A 15,670-nucleotide genomic window follows, 5' to 3' on the forward strand; every position below is an offset into this window, starting at 1 on the left:
AACTTTTCTTTTAGCTATTACCATGGAAGAATAGTCATTGTCAAAACGCACAGTTGTCTCATTAATCTTAACAGGAGCTTTAGCCCAAGCAGATTTAAGAACCATCTCTTTATCAAAAGATGATAAAAATCTAACTATAACTGATCTAGGATAGTTTTTGTTAGAGTTAGTATTAGCTATAGATCTATGTGCTCTTTCGATACCAAAAGAGAATGCTTCTGGTAAGTCTAAAGTTTTAGGGAGCCATGTTGTTAAAAAGAAGTAATATTGTTACCTTCAATATTTTCTGGCAGTCCAAAAATCCTAATGTTATTGCGCCTAGATCTATTTTCCAGGTCATCCAGCTTTGTTTGTAAATGTGTATTTTGTTTCAACAGAAACTCAATGTTGATTTCCTCTTCTTGTATTCTATTTTCCATGTCATTCACAGCTTCTTCTATGCCTGTCATCTGGATCTTCTGTTGTTGCAGGTCTATATGTAACAAGTCTATTTGTTTTGTAGTTTTTCTATGAAGGTGTCTATTTTAGTATCCATTTTATCCATCTTAGCAGTAAGTTGCTGGATTATAATTATCAGAGACTGAAGTTCTTTCTTGATGCTGGAGTCTTGAGAATTTGTCTTACTGGAACTCATTTCAGACTGATAAACTGACAGGAAAATTTCCAAAGTGATTTCTGACAGGAATATTGTTAAGATTTCCTTTCTTTTTTAGATATAGTTCAAGAACTATATAAAACAAACATATTTAGAAAGAAAATTACTTCAAAAATTAATTTTTTAAGTAATTAATTCCTGTCAGTGTAATGAAATTGGTGGAGCTGAAGAAATCTGCTGCTATCCTGTGTTCATCCTTGGCCACGCCAATCGAGAGATTAATTCTTGATGATATGGGTAGAATGGGGAAATTTAATCAGTCACAAAAACTTTTTTCCAGATGCCTTTATTGGTGTGTGGCTGTCCAATGATTTTGTGTGTGTCTAGTGGCATAGTGGCTACTTTTTTTTTTTTTTAGTCCACAAGCAAATTGACAGTTAGTATGTCAATGTCCTAACTTTTGCTCCTGACAGAATTTGACACTTTAAATGCTCTTTAACTAAAATGTTACTCTCTGTAATTCTGTTTATAAATGAAAGTATTTTTGGAGCTTTTCTCCCCGGGCCTCCACTGAAAATGGACTCAATATCCAGTTGGACCAGCCCGGTTAACAAATGTAAATAAAAAGCTGTTAAATGCAGGGCTTGTGTGTACAGTGTTTAGGGATGCTTGCTTCTCATGATTTTGAGGCCAAGAGTGTGGACTCTTTTTGAACTCTGACCAGAAGAAGCTAGGGAAGTACAATAAGAATCAATGGACTTCATGTAGATTACCCAAGGAGGACCAGGAACCTATTTATGGGTGTGCCTGGAGATTGAAAAAGCAGCTTGGACTGAGCTGCAATGCTAATTATGCAAAATTAAGTGATTGTGTTCCACTGGGAAAGTTTAAAATAGGACTAGAAAGCATAGAGTTGAAACTATAATTTGACAAGAATTGTGTTAAGCAAAACTATGTTCTAAGCATTAGTGTGCCTGTTTTCTGTTAAGGTTGGAAGAGCTTGTTGATTTTGCATTTCACTATAAATAAACTGCACTTAAACTGAAGGAAGTATTTCCTGTGTGTCATACCTACTACACTGGTGGAGAATGTGAGCATCATTTGGTACACAGATACAGAGTAACATATCTCTTTCACTCTCTCTGTATAGATATAGTATGTACACATGTGTGGATGTGATATATATATATATATATATATATATATATATATATATATATATATATATATATACATACACACACACACACACACACACGCACACACACATATCATTATACTATTTTTTTCATTCTTCCATCACAACAGATACAAGAAAATTTCATTTAATTACCCCACTTGATAAGAGGTAATTATTGCTACTCTCTGTGCTTACCTTACCTGAGAACAGATATTTGTCATTTGTGTTTTTACCCAACCCAGACAGAGAAAGACAGCAAGAACTTTTTTGTTTTGTAAGTGAGCTGTTATAGTGTGTCAAAATGGAGAAATGCATAGAGACACTGCTACAGGCGGTAAAAATGGTCAACATATAATAGCCCTTCAGCAGAAAAGTGAAGCTAATGACAAACATTTAATCCATCTCCAGATAGATTATATACACACTCCAGGGACCTAAACCTTGTCACCACAATAAACAGAACATGCCGAACGGATAGATTCCTGTCCCTGAGACTTCCTGTACTCTGGAACAAACTACCCATTCATTTCAAGCAAAGCTCCTCATTGGCCCTCTTTAGGAAAAATCTTGATGACTGGATGGGAAATAGAAAATTCACCCCGGGATCACTTCTGTGGCACTGCTTGACAGGGGCACAGGAAAATAATTTTCTTGGATGGTGAAAGCCAGGGAACCTTTTTGGCTAGGCTTATATAGGCCCCAGGGCCGATAGCCTAGTACCTACCTAAGAACCTATGAACCTATGACTTGATATCCACTATACTTACCACCACAAAGAATACCCCATGACTAAAGAAACTGAATAAGGATGACTGCATCAAAGCCCACTTTCTTGTCTTTAACTCATTCCCTCCATTAGAGCTCTTTTGAGTGTGCACCTTTAACTCCTAGTGGGTGTGGCTTCAGCATTTAAAAATTTAAGTTATCACCTTACATTTTCAACAAATACCCATTGACAGAGGTCATATATCAATACAATTGTGTTTGCTATCATGTATGCTTCAAGATAAAATTTTCCGATACCTTGCATGTAACATGGTTTTGGAATTATTAATGCAAATATGAACAAGCAATATTTGATGGCTAGAGGAGCAGTGGGAGGTAACTGCAGATGCACCTGGAGGCGTCACTCGGCTGTAATATGATATGCCATACTGGAGAGTTGGACTCAAGATATTTTGTCTTTATAACTTACAGAGGAAGTCTTCAAGGCATATATAGGATCTGGAAGGTTCTAATTATCTGGGCTGTCAAACATTACAAAAGACTTGCTGGTTAGAGTTCTTGTGTCTTCTGTAACACAAGCAATTACATTTTATAACTGGATATTTAAAGTAAAATTGTAAGATTATAAATACCTAATTTAAAGCACATTTAAAACTTATGGTTAGAACCAGAAGTGAACTTATGGTTAGAACCAGAAGTGAACAGTAAAAGTAAAACTATATGCATGTTAGCAAATGATAAATTCAAAAGGACACGCAAGTAATTTATATAAATGATCTTTTCAGAGTGACTCAGAGTGGTAATAAACTAGTTATATTAATTGAAAGATTACATGCTAATCAATTACTGTTTAAAACCAAGCAACCTAAGCATATATCTGAGAATGCACAGATGTCTCTGAATACAAAAACTGTCAGCAAGTGAAATAATATAGTTTAGATATGGGAAAGAGGGCACATTACCAAATACTGATAGGAATGTTTAGCGTAACAAAATGTGATTTCTAACTAACATGCTGATAATGAAAATCTAAAATGATACTCATACCTATTATTGAAGTCCCATTTTAGTGAATAGCCATGGGTCTTGCGGGTCCAGACCATTGGTAAATTCTAGTAATGATTACCACTATTCTAGAGATTCTTGACAAGGCCACTACATTTCCTGTAGCAGTACTGCTGTAAAATGTGAATGCTAAATCAGTAGCCAGATAACTACTGTTAGTTTTCTCCTGGGTAGAGATCACAAGCAAATATTCACAAACCAGGGGACTCCATTTGGGTCCAGTTTAATGCACCAGCTTTGCCAAAGTTTTAAAGTAAAGCAGTTAATAACTTCAGTGTACCAGCTTGTAACAAATGTAATAGTGGAGTGCTTTAATAGACCCTTGAAGTGAAGTCTATGTCAAAGAAATCCATGCTGTAAGATAGCAAAACTGGGATCAGTTACTTCCTTACCTACTTTTTGCTATAAGTGAAGCACCCTAAGCTTCAACAGGGTTTACACTATTTGAGTTATTATATTTTAAATATCCCCAAAACTTGTTAAATATAGCAAAGGAGACCTGGTGGCGGAATAAAATCTCCATTTGAAAGTGTGATGCTTGATTAGAAATTGCTATACCAATAGTTAAGGAACAGATGCAGATAACACGAGATGCGACAAAGGGTACACACTTCATGGTTCAAAGTGTTAGTATTAGAAATAAAATAATATCCATTTGTTAACCAGGTTGCCCCTTTTCAGGGGTGACTCAGAAACAATGTTTGGTTAACTGACTTAGCCACGGTCACATAATAAGCAGATGAGAGCTGGGAGAATCAAACCCTGCACCACAGGAACTACAGCTCATAGCCTAAACCCTCTACACAAAGTGATAGATTAGTATAGATGCCCAAGTACTAGTTCCTCTGCTGAAAATACGTCCATAGCAAGATGTCAAGGACGCTCAAGGTGGTAGAGAAAATGAGTGAAGTCAACTACAAAATAATGGAAAATGGAAAGAAAAAAACATAGAAACTATTACTAGGGTAGGGTGAAGGTTCATAGGTAGCTACTAGCCTCATGATTATTAGGACCCTTACAAACCTAGCTGCACACCACAAACCATTTGGATCCTGAGTATAGTATCATGAGTGACTATATTTGGGAGGGAGCATGTTAGTAAGGAGGCAACTAAGTATTTGTAGGGGGGTTTAGTTAGGATAATACTTTTCTTGTTGATGGCATCTATCTATAAGGGACATGGGGGGGGGGCAGACTAGAGGTAAATGTACAATTTCTCATCCAATTTACAAGGTATGTTTGAATAGGATCAGGGATGAACTCTGTTTTACATGGATGGGGGAGCCTATTCCATAGTTCAGGGATCCTTTGGGACCCTTACCTTTCTCACAACACATTCTGCTTATGTCACAAGTGAAGTTCAGAACCTAGATCTAGTGTTTCTGGTGCTATTGGTTGTGTGCATGTGCAACAGATCCATAGGGGCTGGCTCTGAGGAAGCCCTGTAAGCCAGGCACAGATCTCCTCTCAGCAGCATGTAGAAGACTGAATAGGGAGACAAAGCCTTTAGAGCACGATCAGCATAGGACAGGGTATTCATGCCCTGAGCTCGCTCTTGGGGAGAAACTTTGGTGGTTTTCAACTGTGGCAAGTGTCTGTTTAAATACATGCCAAAGAGGGCATCGTCTTCAATGACAGGTCTGATAAAGGTTGTGTAGAGTGGTACAATGACTTCCTTGGACCTGGATGCCATACCCTTACTATATGTTGGGCAAATAGAATTATTTTCTTACTATCTTAACTGCATGTTGGTCAAAAGCCAGACTGATGTCTTCATATGTTCCCAGATCCCTTACCACTAGGAGAAATCTTAAGAATGTTTTATTGATGGAGTAATTAATTTAGGTTGACAGTTTCCCAAAGGCCATTATAATGCATTTTTGGCATTGAGATTTAGGCCATGGTTTTGGCACCAGTCATTTCTCTTTGTTACACCCTCTTGCGAGATATTGCTATCTTGGGGGATATCTGTAATAGCTCCCAAATTACAGTCATCTGTGAACTTGGTGAGCCTTAGCCCTCACTGTCAAGAAGTAGATGTCGAACAGGACTGGGCTTAGCACAGAGCCCTGGGGCTAGTGACTGGCTTCTAGGTGGAGGTAGTCTCACCAATCCTGACTTCTTGAGTCCTGTCTGTGAGCTAGCTGGCAATCTAGTGAGTTATGTAGAGATTTATGTCTAGTTAAGAGAGCTTGTCACCCATGCCTGAGTGGGGTATTGTATCAAACATTTTGGCTAGGTCAAGATATGCAGTACGAACTGTTTTATCCTCATCCACTGCCTTAGTGACCCTTTCAAAGAAGCCTAGTAGTTTAAGTAGGCATGACCTTCCCTTAACAAAGCTAAATTGGGATGGGTCTATTGTCTATAGGTTGTCATTGACCTTTTCTATCATTTGCATGATAATTCCTTCCATGGCTTCGCATATTTGGCTTGTTAGACTGATGGGCCTGTAGTTCCCAGAGTTGGTTGATGGTCCACTCTTGTGGGGGGCTATGACTGTTGTGGATCTCAATTCCCTTGTAATGTAGCCTGTTTCAAGGCCATAGTTGAAGAGTGCCTCAAGTGGTCCTGATAGGTCATGTTTTAGACAGTTCAGGATGCAAACAAAGATGTTCTTGGGACACATGGAGGAGGTGTTCTTAGCTTTAGCAAGTACTGCCAGTACTTGGCCTCTGCTAATAACTGGAGGTAGTATTTTGGAGGGAATTTTACCTGGTGGAACTGGGGAGAAGTGGAGGTGAAGTTTGAGCTGAATTTGTCATCCAGTAGATTTGCTATGTCACGTGTTCAGTGAAGGTGGTACTGTTCACCAGTTTAGCACACTGCAGTGAATTACGATTAAAGTTCTGGACGTAGCTGGAGAACTCATTGTGACTGTCCTTAGCCTGCAAGGCTACCTTGACCTCACAGTTGGTGTTGTTGGAATTAGACATATTAGTTTCTTGTTTAGTTGTATAAGAGAGCACTTGTCTTTAAGGGAGTTAGAGTTTTGACCATGAGTTTTTTCCTTTTATTATATACCTTTTTAAGTAAGGATTCCACCAGTGGGGTTTGTTTTTAGTGTTTGTTTTGGGTTTACATCTGGTAGGTACGGCAGCCTCTATGCAACCATTCACATGTTTGTATAGGGACTCTGTGAATAATTCTGCATAGGTAGCTTTGGTCTCAGGGTTATGGGGAGCCTTGAATTTTGAAAAAACTGTCACTTAATAGGATGTAGTTTGCCTTACAGTAGTGGGGTTTCCTAGTTAATTTTTATGTCAAAGGAGACAGTTAAGGGGGTGTCTGCCCTGGATGCAAACTGTTAGGAGGGACAATCAGCAGTTGGTGATGGAGCATGGGTGAAGTACTAGCCTAAATGATATATTAGTAGCTTAGTGTGTGTGATTAACTGTAGCAACAGTGTACAGTTCTGGGACATGAGTTTATTTGTATTTTTTGTTTTGTTTTGTTTTTTTGCCCCTTAACTTTGGGGAAGACCTTTTTAATTTTTATTCCATTTATTTTTTTATTTCTCAGCTGCAGGGTTGATGGGACACCAGTCAGTCTAAGAACTAGCCAGAGTTCCAGATGACCTACATACATCTCTATGGTGCAAATGTATCACGTAAATGTATTAAAACCAGAAGGGGAAGCCAAAGCTTCTACAGTCAGCTTCTGAGGTAAAATAAAAGTGCGTTTTTTTGAGAATTCCATTTCTATTGTTTAAGTAGATGAAACATTGTGTAAAGCTGAAAAGCAAGAAGGAGTAAAATGTAAAAGAATATCTACTGAGAAATAGTATTTTTCTGAACTACCCGATTTGATAAATTTAATACTGTACAGTATCATACAGAAATTGTGCAGTATTGGATACCAGAACCAGAAAAAAATAAAAAGGTACGTTAGTAAGTATGTTAGCAAGTAAATAAGCTAATAAGTTAGTAAGTAAGTGAATTAAAACAAAATGCTTAAACTAGGAGTTGTTTAGGAATGCCTGAGTGTCCATGGTCTGATCATATTCATCTTTAAGCTGGATCTCACCATATAATTTTGGTTGCAATTTCTGAAAAATGAGTGATACATTTATATTTGACATGAGTCAGATCAAATGTATCTGATGCTTAAAGTCTGCAGACTTAGCAAAGCAAAGTTTAAAACCACCCTAGAGTTAAATAAGGGGTACTGTCAGATTCCCCTGCCCTTCAAAACTAAAGAAAAGACAGAATTTTCTACCATGGAATGCATTTTTCACTATACTCCTTTACTCTTTGGGCTTCACAAGTCCCATGCCTATTTTCAGAGGTCATACGTCTCAACTGTCCAGAGTTTCACAGAATGTCAAGATTTTTGCCTCATATTTTTGGTCTGTTTCTCATAATCTTTTTTTCTGGCAATTCATTGAGGAATGAAGTCACTACATAATGACAGCCATTTGAGTTTCAGACTTCATATCCTCCAGAAAATACATGTGAACACACCTTTTATTCTAGCAACTTTTTTATTTATTTATTTATTTATTTATATTTGTTGACCGGGAGTGTCCGACTGGACGTAGGTCCATTTTCAGCGGAGGCCCGGGGAGAAAAGCTCCACAGTTAAAACAAATAAACAGAAGTTACATTGGATTACATAGCAATTAACAATTTACATAGCAATTACTTACAACATATTTACAGATGAAGAACATAGTACATCAGTAAACAACTAAAATCTATCTGTGAAGTACATAACAGACATTAACAAATGTTACAATAAGAAGTTCCTGCTGTATAATAAATACTAGGCTTATGAGCATCTGAGCTTGCTATAATCAAGGTAGTTAGTGGAGTGGAAAGAAAGGTAGTGGTTAAATGGGGTGGATGATATTAGAGTGGGAGTTGCAAGGGCATAGCCAGCATGTTTTTAGGTGTGCTTTTAGTAAAGTTTTGAAGTGGGTGCATGATGGTATGGAGGTAATTGTGGGTGGGAGGGAGTTCCATAATTTGGCTATGGTGCAAGAGAATAGTGCTTCACCAGCAGAGTTATTGGCTTTAGTGATCTGCAAGTGATTTTTGTTGCTGGATCTTAGTGGTCTGGTGGTGCGATAGGGTTGGAGTAGATTCTGGAGGGATGGGACATTTAGTGGATGGTTTACTAGCTTGTGGGTGAGTGAGAGTTGATACCATTGAAGGAGGTGAGGGAATTCAAGCCAGCCCAGTTCAGCAAGTGAGAGATAGTGGTGACTATGGTAGGATGCGCGTGTGGCGAATTTGGCGATTTTGTTGTAGCAGGTCTCTACCTTGTTTAGATCGCATTGCCTTAGAAGTTGGTATATATTGGAGAGGCATAAAGTAGGGTGGAGATAAGGTGGGAATTTGCTATTGAAATCTTTGCTGCTTTGGTGAGAAGTTGCTTATTTCTGTATAACGCTCCTAGTTTTTTGTGGACTTTTTTATGGTCATGGATATGTGAATGTCAAATTTTAGTTTATTGTCTATTTCCACTCCTAGCAATTTGGTGTGTTCAGTTGGTTATACAGTGGTGGTGTCTTTTATAGGTTCATAGGTTCATAGGTTCATACTAGGCTATCTGCCCTGGGGCAATTACAAGCCTAGCCCAATTTTGTTTGGCTTACGCCACCCCTTGATTTGAGTATACTGTGCCCTTTTTAAGGTTTAGTTTACTGTGCCTATGTCTAATAGTGACACGGAAGTAATCCCCAGGACAAACCTACGATCCCCCATCCACTCATCAAGATTTTTCTTGAAGAGATTCAGTGAGGTGCTCTACCTAACATGAATTGGAATTCTATTCCAGAGCAAAGGGAGCCTCTGGGTTATGAATCTGTCCCTCCAGCAAGTTCTATTTATTTCTGTGCTGAGATTCAAGTCCCTCGAGCATGTGGCTCTAAGGGATTTAGATTTACTGAGGTGGAGCATGTCCATTAATTCTGGATTGAACATAGCTTTATATGTCAGGCATAGATCGCCTCGAAGTAGGCGGTATGCAACTGAGTAGAGCTGGAGTTTTTTTAACCGAGCAGCATATGGCATCTGCTTGAGTCCCTTGATCCTCTTGGTGAGGTACTTTTGGGGTCTTTCTAATTGCTGCAGGTGTTGGGTAAGGTACATACAAAAAGGGGCATTGTATTCTATGATGGGCCTGATGAGGGATGAATAAAGGGGCACGATTACCTCTCTTGATCTAGATGTGAATCCTTTCATGATGAGGTGGGCTATGTAGAAGGCCTTTCTAACCACTTTGGCAATGTGGTTGTCAAAGGAGAGATTGCTATCAACTTGGGTCCCCAGATCCCTAATTACTTTCTCTGTACTTAATGGGTTACTGCCTATGTGGTAATTTGTGGGCATATTGTTTTTGCCAAAGGGTATGACTATACACTTTTTGGCATTTAGCTTTAGACCATGGCTCTGGCACCAGTTATCCGTCTCTGTGAGACCTTTTTGAAGGATGTTTGTGTCAGCTGGAGAGTTGATTATGGCACCCAGTTTGCAGTCATCTGCAAACTTGGTGAGCCATAGTCCTCCCACGATGGCCTGTACCTCGGAAAAGTATATACCAAACAAAAGCGGTCCCAGGACAGAACCTTGTGGGACGCCACTTGTGACCGGTTTCGAGTCTGACATGGCTCCAGCAACTCTCACTCTGTGGGTTCTGTCTTTGAGCCTGTTTGCGACCCATCTTGTGACATAGGGGTTTATATTTAAGCTGGATAGCTCATCTATGATGCCTGAGTGGGGTATTGTGTCAAATGCCTTTGCTAGGTCCAGATAGGCTGTGTGGACTACCTTCCCTTCATCTATGGCTTTGGTGACTGTTTTAAAGAAGTCGACCAGGTTCAAAAGGCAGGATCTGCCCTTGACGAAGCCAAATTGAGTAGGATCTAGTGTCTGTAGGTCCCCAATGTCTTTGTTTATGAGCTCCATGATGATCCTCTCCATAGCCTTGCAGACTAGGCTAGTCAGGCTTATGGGGCGATAGTTTCCAGGGTCCGTAGAGGCTCCACCTTTGTGGAGTGGGACCACTGTTGCTGTACGCCATTCTGTGGGCACATATCCTGTAGTGAGGCTGAGATTGTACAGCTGTTTTATTTGAGGGATTAGTTCTTCTTGGAGTTCATGTAGGACGCAACCCGGGATGCCATCTGGTCCCATGGAAGCAGTGTTTTTTGCTTTGGAGAGGGCAGCCTTCACCTGAGTATCAGAGATGTTTGGAAGGCAGCCCTCTGCCAGGATAGCTACTTGCTCTTTTGGGGGGGGGGGGAGTTTGCACTGAACCTGTCTGCCAGGATATTGGCGATGTCTGTGGGTTCAGTGTATTTTTTGTCATTTAGAATCAACTCAGAACAAGTCTGGGAGTTACATCCCAGGTTCCTAACATAACTAAAAAAAGCCTTATGATTGTCTTTAGTGTCCTGTGCAATTTTTCTCTTGAAGCTGGCCTTGGAGGATTTTATGAGGGATCATAATTTTTTGCTAGTACTGATCAGAGCTGCCTTCCCTATTAGGGATTTTGCTCTATCATGTAGTAGCTTCCTCCTTCTGTTGTACAGTTTATTTATGGCTGGGGTCCACCAGACTGGACGCCTGCCTTTGGATGATTGGATCTTGGTTTTGTTTGGGATAGCATGATCCATGCATTCCTGGAGATGTCCGTAGAATGCATTTATAAAGGATTCTGCAGTTTGGGCCGTAGTTTCCACTGGCCCTGGGGCCTTGAAGGATTCCACTTCAGTTTTGAGAAGTGAGAAGTTCACTTTTGAGAAGTTTTTCACTGTGGTTTTCTGGGTTGGGGGTGGGGTCGGGATGTGGATATCCAGTGAAATTAACTTATGGTCTGATCTTACCAATGAGGGATATACTTCTGGTATGGAGCATAGAGTACCCATGTTGGTAATGATCAGGTCTAGTATGTTATCCCCTCTTCTGGGAGTGGTGACTAGTTGTTCCATAGCATTTGAGTTTATAATTTCCAGGAACCTTTGGGCTAAGGTGCTGGGGCTTGAGTAGTGCTCCCAGTCTATGTTTGGGTAGTTGAAGTCGCCCAATATAATGGTGTTCGGAGAGATCTTCATGTTCTCCAATGTTTTCAGGAAAGCCGAGTGGGATTCCTGACTTTGAGAGGGTGGTATGTAGAATGCTATAAACTGAAAAGCAGTCTTGCCCACTGTTAGTTGCACATGGATGATCTCCGATACTTCGTGCAATGCCACTAACCTGGAGGTGTGGATATCCTTGATAAATATGAAAACTCCCCCTCCTTTTGTGGTTCGGTCCGGGTTTTGGGGCTGAAAAGCATGATATGAGGTATAACCTGGTAGTGCTGGAGTGCTCTCTGGAGCCTTGAACCAGGTTTCTGTCACTGCACAGATATCAATGTTCTCCATACTGAGGAGAGCTTTGAGTGTGTGCATCTTGAGGTTAAGACTTCTGGCGTTTAGCAGAATTACCCTTAGTTTCTTGTGCTGACTATGGAGGTGAGTTTGACTTTTGAGCCTTGCCTAAAAAAGGCACTATGGGGGTGGCAAGAGCCTTTGCCAATATCCGAAAGCCCAGTGGTGACAGGTGCAAACCATCCCTAGCGAAGCAACGTGGCTTGTTGAGCATGTCATCCCAGGCTGACAGACACTGGATCCCCTTTGAATGACGCCAAAATTTTAGCCAATTGTTAAAATCTATCATTTTGTCTTTGTACTGTGGCATCATTCTAGGTGAGGGTAAGATGCTGCTCAAGGTCAGGGTCATACCAGCCTGGGCTACATGATCAGAGAGCTCCTCTATGTCTCTTTTTATGTAGTCCAGGGAGGTATGTCTCAGGTCATTCACACCAGCATGTACAATGATTGAGTCATATTTGTATTTGCTTTGGAGTGACCTGAGTGCTTGCGTTATGTAGCGGATCCTAGCGCCCGACAGGCAGCTCACTGTGACCTTCTCTTTGTTCAGCCTGGTGAGCGGGACGTCAGTGTGTCTGACAATAGAGTCACCTATTACAAGAGTATCAGGTGTGTTATTCAGCCTTTAGGGCTGTGGCTGCTTGGCACACTGACTTTGTGGGCTATGTGTTGTGCGTGTTTTGTTTTGGGGTAGCGTTTGCTTGGATGTCTGCTTTGGAGGTCTCTGTTGCTTAGGTAGATTTTTATTTAGAGCCTCTGAGTATGTTTTTGTGTATTTATGTGTTTGGTTCGCTGATGTGGTGGGACTATGTGATACTGGAATTGTGTTGTGTGAGGTTACCTTCTCCTCCTGACTGGTTTCACCAGTTTTGAGATGAGAGAGCACAGCCTCCAGTTTGGCCATATGGTTGCATCTCTCACATATATTTGAACCTGTTTGGAGGAGGAGAGGGTTGGCCGTGTACATGAGACAGTTGTAACATTGCCTCAAAATTCCCAGATTCACCAGCTGGACTGGAGAGGAAACAATTGACTGACCTTTGGACATGCTAGAGTAATATAGGGAAACTGAATTAAGACGGACTAATAGGGGTCAAGGTAATTGTAGAGAGTATAAGAGTAAGTAGTGCTTATGGTTTAATAGTGCTAACTTGTAAGATTACTTATTTGGACCAGTGAAAGGCCTTAGAATGAGAATATGGTGTTTAATTTAAGAGATAGAGCAGTTCTAAGGGAAAAAGTGAAGAGCAGACTTTGTGCAGCCAGGAATAGTTTAAACCCAATTAGGCAGCGCTGCCCATTGTAGCACTATGCACAAAAACGCGCAAAACCGTGCAAAAGAGGGTTTTAAGAGAGGGAGATCAAGGAGTTTGGAATTGACCCAAAATGGCCAATAAAACTACAGTTTCAAGGCAGCAACCACTCCTACAGGGGCAGGCAGGCTGCTCAATGTTTATCACTGCCACTGATGAACAGAGAGACTTCCCTTTAGCCCAAGGAAAAAATGGCCTCCAAGAAACTTACAAACAGTTCAGAACAGCAAGCCTGTAACTGAACTTTTTTAAATCTCAGAAAAGTGGGAAAAAAGCAAGATTTTTTTGTTTTTTTGTTTTTTTAATGCTGTGATGTTAAAGTGAGAGTTTTTTGAGTATGTTTGGTGGGTTGGAAGATGAGTAGTTTAGTTTTGTTTGGGTTGAGTATTAATTGGGCTTCGGATAACCAAGTTTCAACAGAGGAAAAGGCTTCCCTGATGACTTTTTGCAGTTTGGGTAGGGACTGGGCTGAGAAGATGATGGTTGAGTCATCTGCATATTGTATGAGTGTGCCATGTTTCGTGGCAGAGGCTAGATTATTGGTGAAAACAGAGAAGAGTAGGGGTCCAAGGATGGATCCTTGGGGAACCCCTATGGAGATGGGTAGTTGGAGAGATATGTCATTCTGCCATACAACGGATTGTTGGCAGTCAGACAGGTAACTCTGAAACCAGTTGGTGACTGATTTTGAGAAGGATAGGTTATTGAGGACAGAGATATGTTGTTTGTGTGGGACCATGTCAAATGCTTTAGATAGGTCTAGGAAAGTAGCAGAGGAGAGACAGCCATTGTTTTTATGCTGAAGGATAGTGTTAGTAAAGGACAGTAATGCAGTGGTGGTGCTATGGTTTGGTCGGAAACCATGCTGAGTAATGGAAAGGAGGTTGTTAGTAAGGAGGTAGTCTGAGACCTGAGAGTGTATGCATCTCTCTAGTATTTTGGAGAGTGGAGAGAGAATAGCTATGGGGCGGTAATTGGTTATTTCTGTGGAGGGTCCACCTTTGTGGAGGGGAATTATATGTGATACTTTCCACAGTGTGGGAACGTAACTTTCTGACAGAGATTGGTTAATCAAGATGGATACTGGGTAGGCCAGAGCATCAGCTGCGATTTGTAGGTATTCACTTGGGAGGTTGTCTGCTGCTAATTTGGTGGGCTTAAGTTTAGTTAAGAGTTTTTTATGTTGGAGGTAGGTACAGGAGAAAAAGAGAAGGCAGTGGGGAGATTACTAGTTGAAGGTGTGGGTTGGAGGGGAGGGAGGTTGTGTTCTTTAGCTAGTGATAGTATGGTTTGTGTGAAGTGTGTGTTTAATGAGGTAGCAATATTTTCTGAGGAGTGAGCGATGTTAGGAGGAGGGGTACTGACTTTACCTGGGTGGAGGATGGAGTTTATGTAGGACCAGAATTGTTTGGGGCTGTGTAGTGAGGAGTCTAGGGCAGACTGGTAGTATTGGAATTTGTCCTGTTTTATTAGCTTTTTTACTCTATTGTGTAGTTCTAGGAACTTCTGTCTAGTTGAGGGGGTTTTGGTTTTGCGCCAGTGCTCCCAGGCTTTATCCCTGTTTTTCATTTCTGACTTAGTGGTTTTCTGTAGCCATGGGGAGGGTTGTGCTTTGATTCTGGAAAGTCTTATGGGGGCATGGTAATTAAGGATGCTCAGGAAGGTAGAATTAAAAAATTCAACTGTGTCATCAAGACTGAGGTACTTTAGTGGATGCCAGTTACATTCTTTCAGGGATGAGATGAATGTGAGTGGGTTAAAGTTTAGTTTTTTTATGTATTTGATGGTAGATGACAGGTTTAGCTTGGTATAGGTATTTTTGAGTAGGAATGTTGGGGAGTGATCACTGAGGCTATCTGATAAGCAGCCTGTTATATATGACTGGGGGCTCTTACTGACTAGTATCCAATCCAGACTAGTGTGCTTGCTGGAGTTTTTATTTATCCTGGTTGGCGACTGGACTAGTTAGATGAAGCCTAGGATTGCCAGTCAATATTGAAATCACCTAAAATGATAGTTTCTTGGGGGAGATGGTGGGTAGACCAGCTGAGGAAGTTTTCTAGTGGAGGGATGTTTTGTCCAGGCGGAAAGTAGCATCCAATTACGTTGATGGTTTTGTTTTGGTTTATTTTGTGGTTGGTATATATTATTTCTTTATTGCCTATTTGTGAAGCTGATGATTTTGAGATCTGGATGTTTAGATGCTGTTTAAATATTATAGCTACACCGCCTCCTTTCTTGTTTAACCGGTCTACTCTTAGTATGCCATAACCTGTAGGGAGTATTTGCTCACTGGTAATGTAAGGTTTTATCCAGGTTTCTGTCAGGATGACTATATCTGGGGAGTACAAGTCTATGGTGGCATGGAGTTCATGGACTTTGTTGGATATACTTCTAATATATAGACTTAG

At 40.5% G+C, this 15,670-nt stretch overlaps 1 protein-coding gene across 6 annotated transcripts in view; it reads left to right on the forward strand.

The window, feature by feature from the left end:
* The window catches only part of LOC122798488 (alanine aminotransferase 2-like), a 1,719,357-nt gene that overhangs the window by 288,033 nt on the left and 1,415,654 nt on the right, over positions 1-15,670 (forward strand). For 4 of the 6 annotated variants that reach the window (XM_044067464.1, XM_044067469.1, XM_044067470.1 and 1 more), the window contains exon 2: positions 7,089-7,231. The exons of the other annotated variants lie outside the window; for them this stretch is intronic. The gene's annotated coding sequence lies outside the window, so the exon portion shown is untranslated. The remainder of the gene's footprint in view (positions 1-7,088; positions 7,232-15,670) is intronic. 6 annotated transcript variants of the gene reach the window in all.

This window comes from Protopterus annectens, chromosome 3.part1, assembly GCF_019279795.1.
Source record: "Protopterus annectens isolate FY-2018-M chromosome 3.part1, PAN1.0, whole genome shotgun sequence".
NCBI classification, from domain to species: Eukaryota; Metazoa; Chordata; order Ceratodontiformes; family Protopteridae; genus Protopterus; species Protopterus annectens.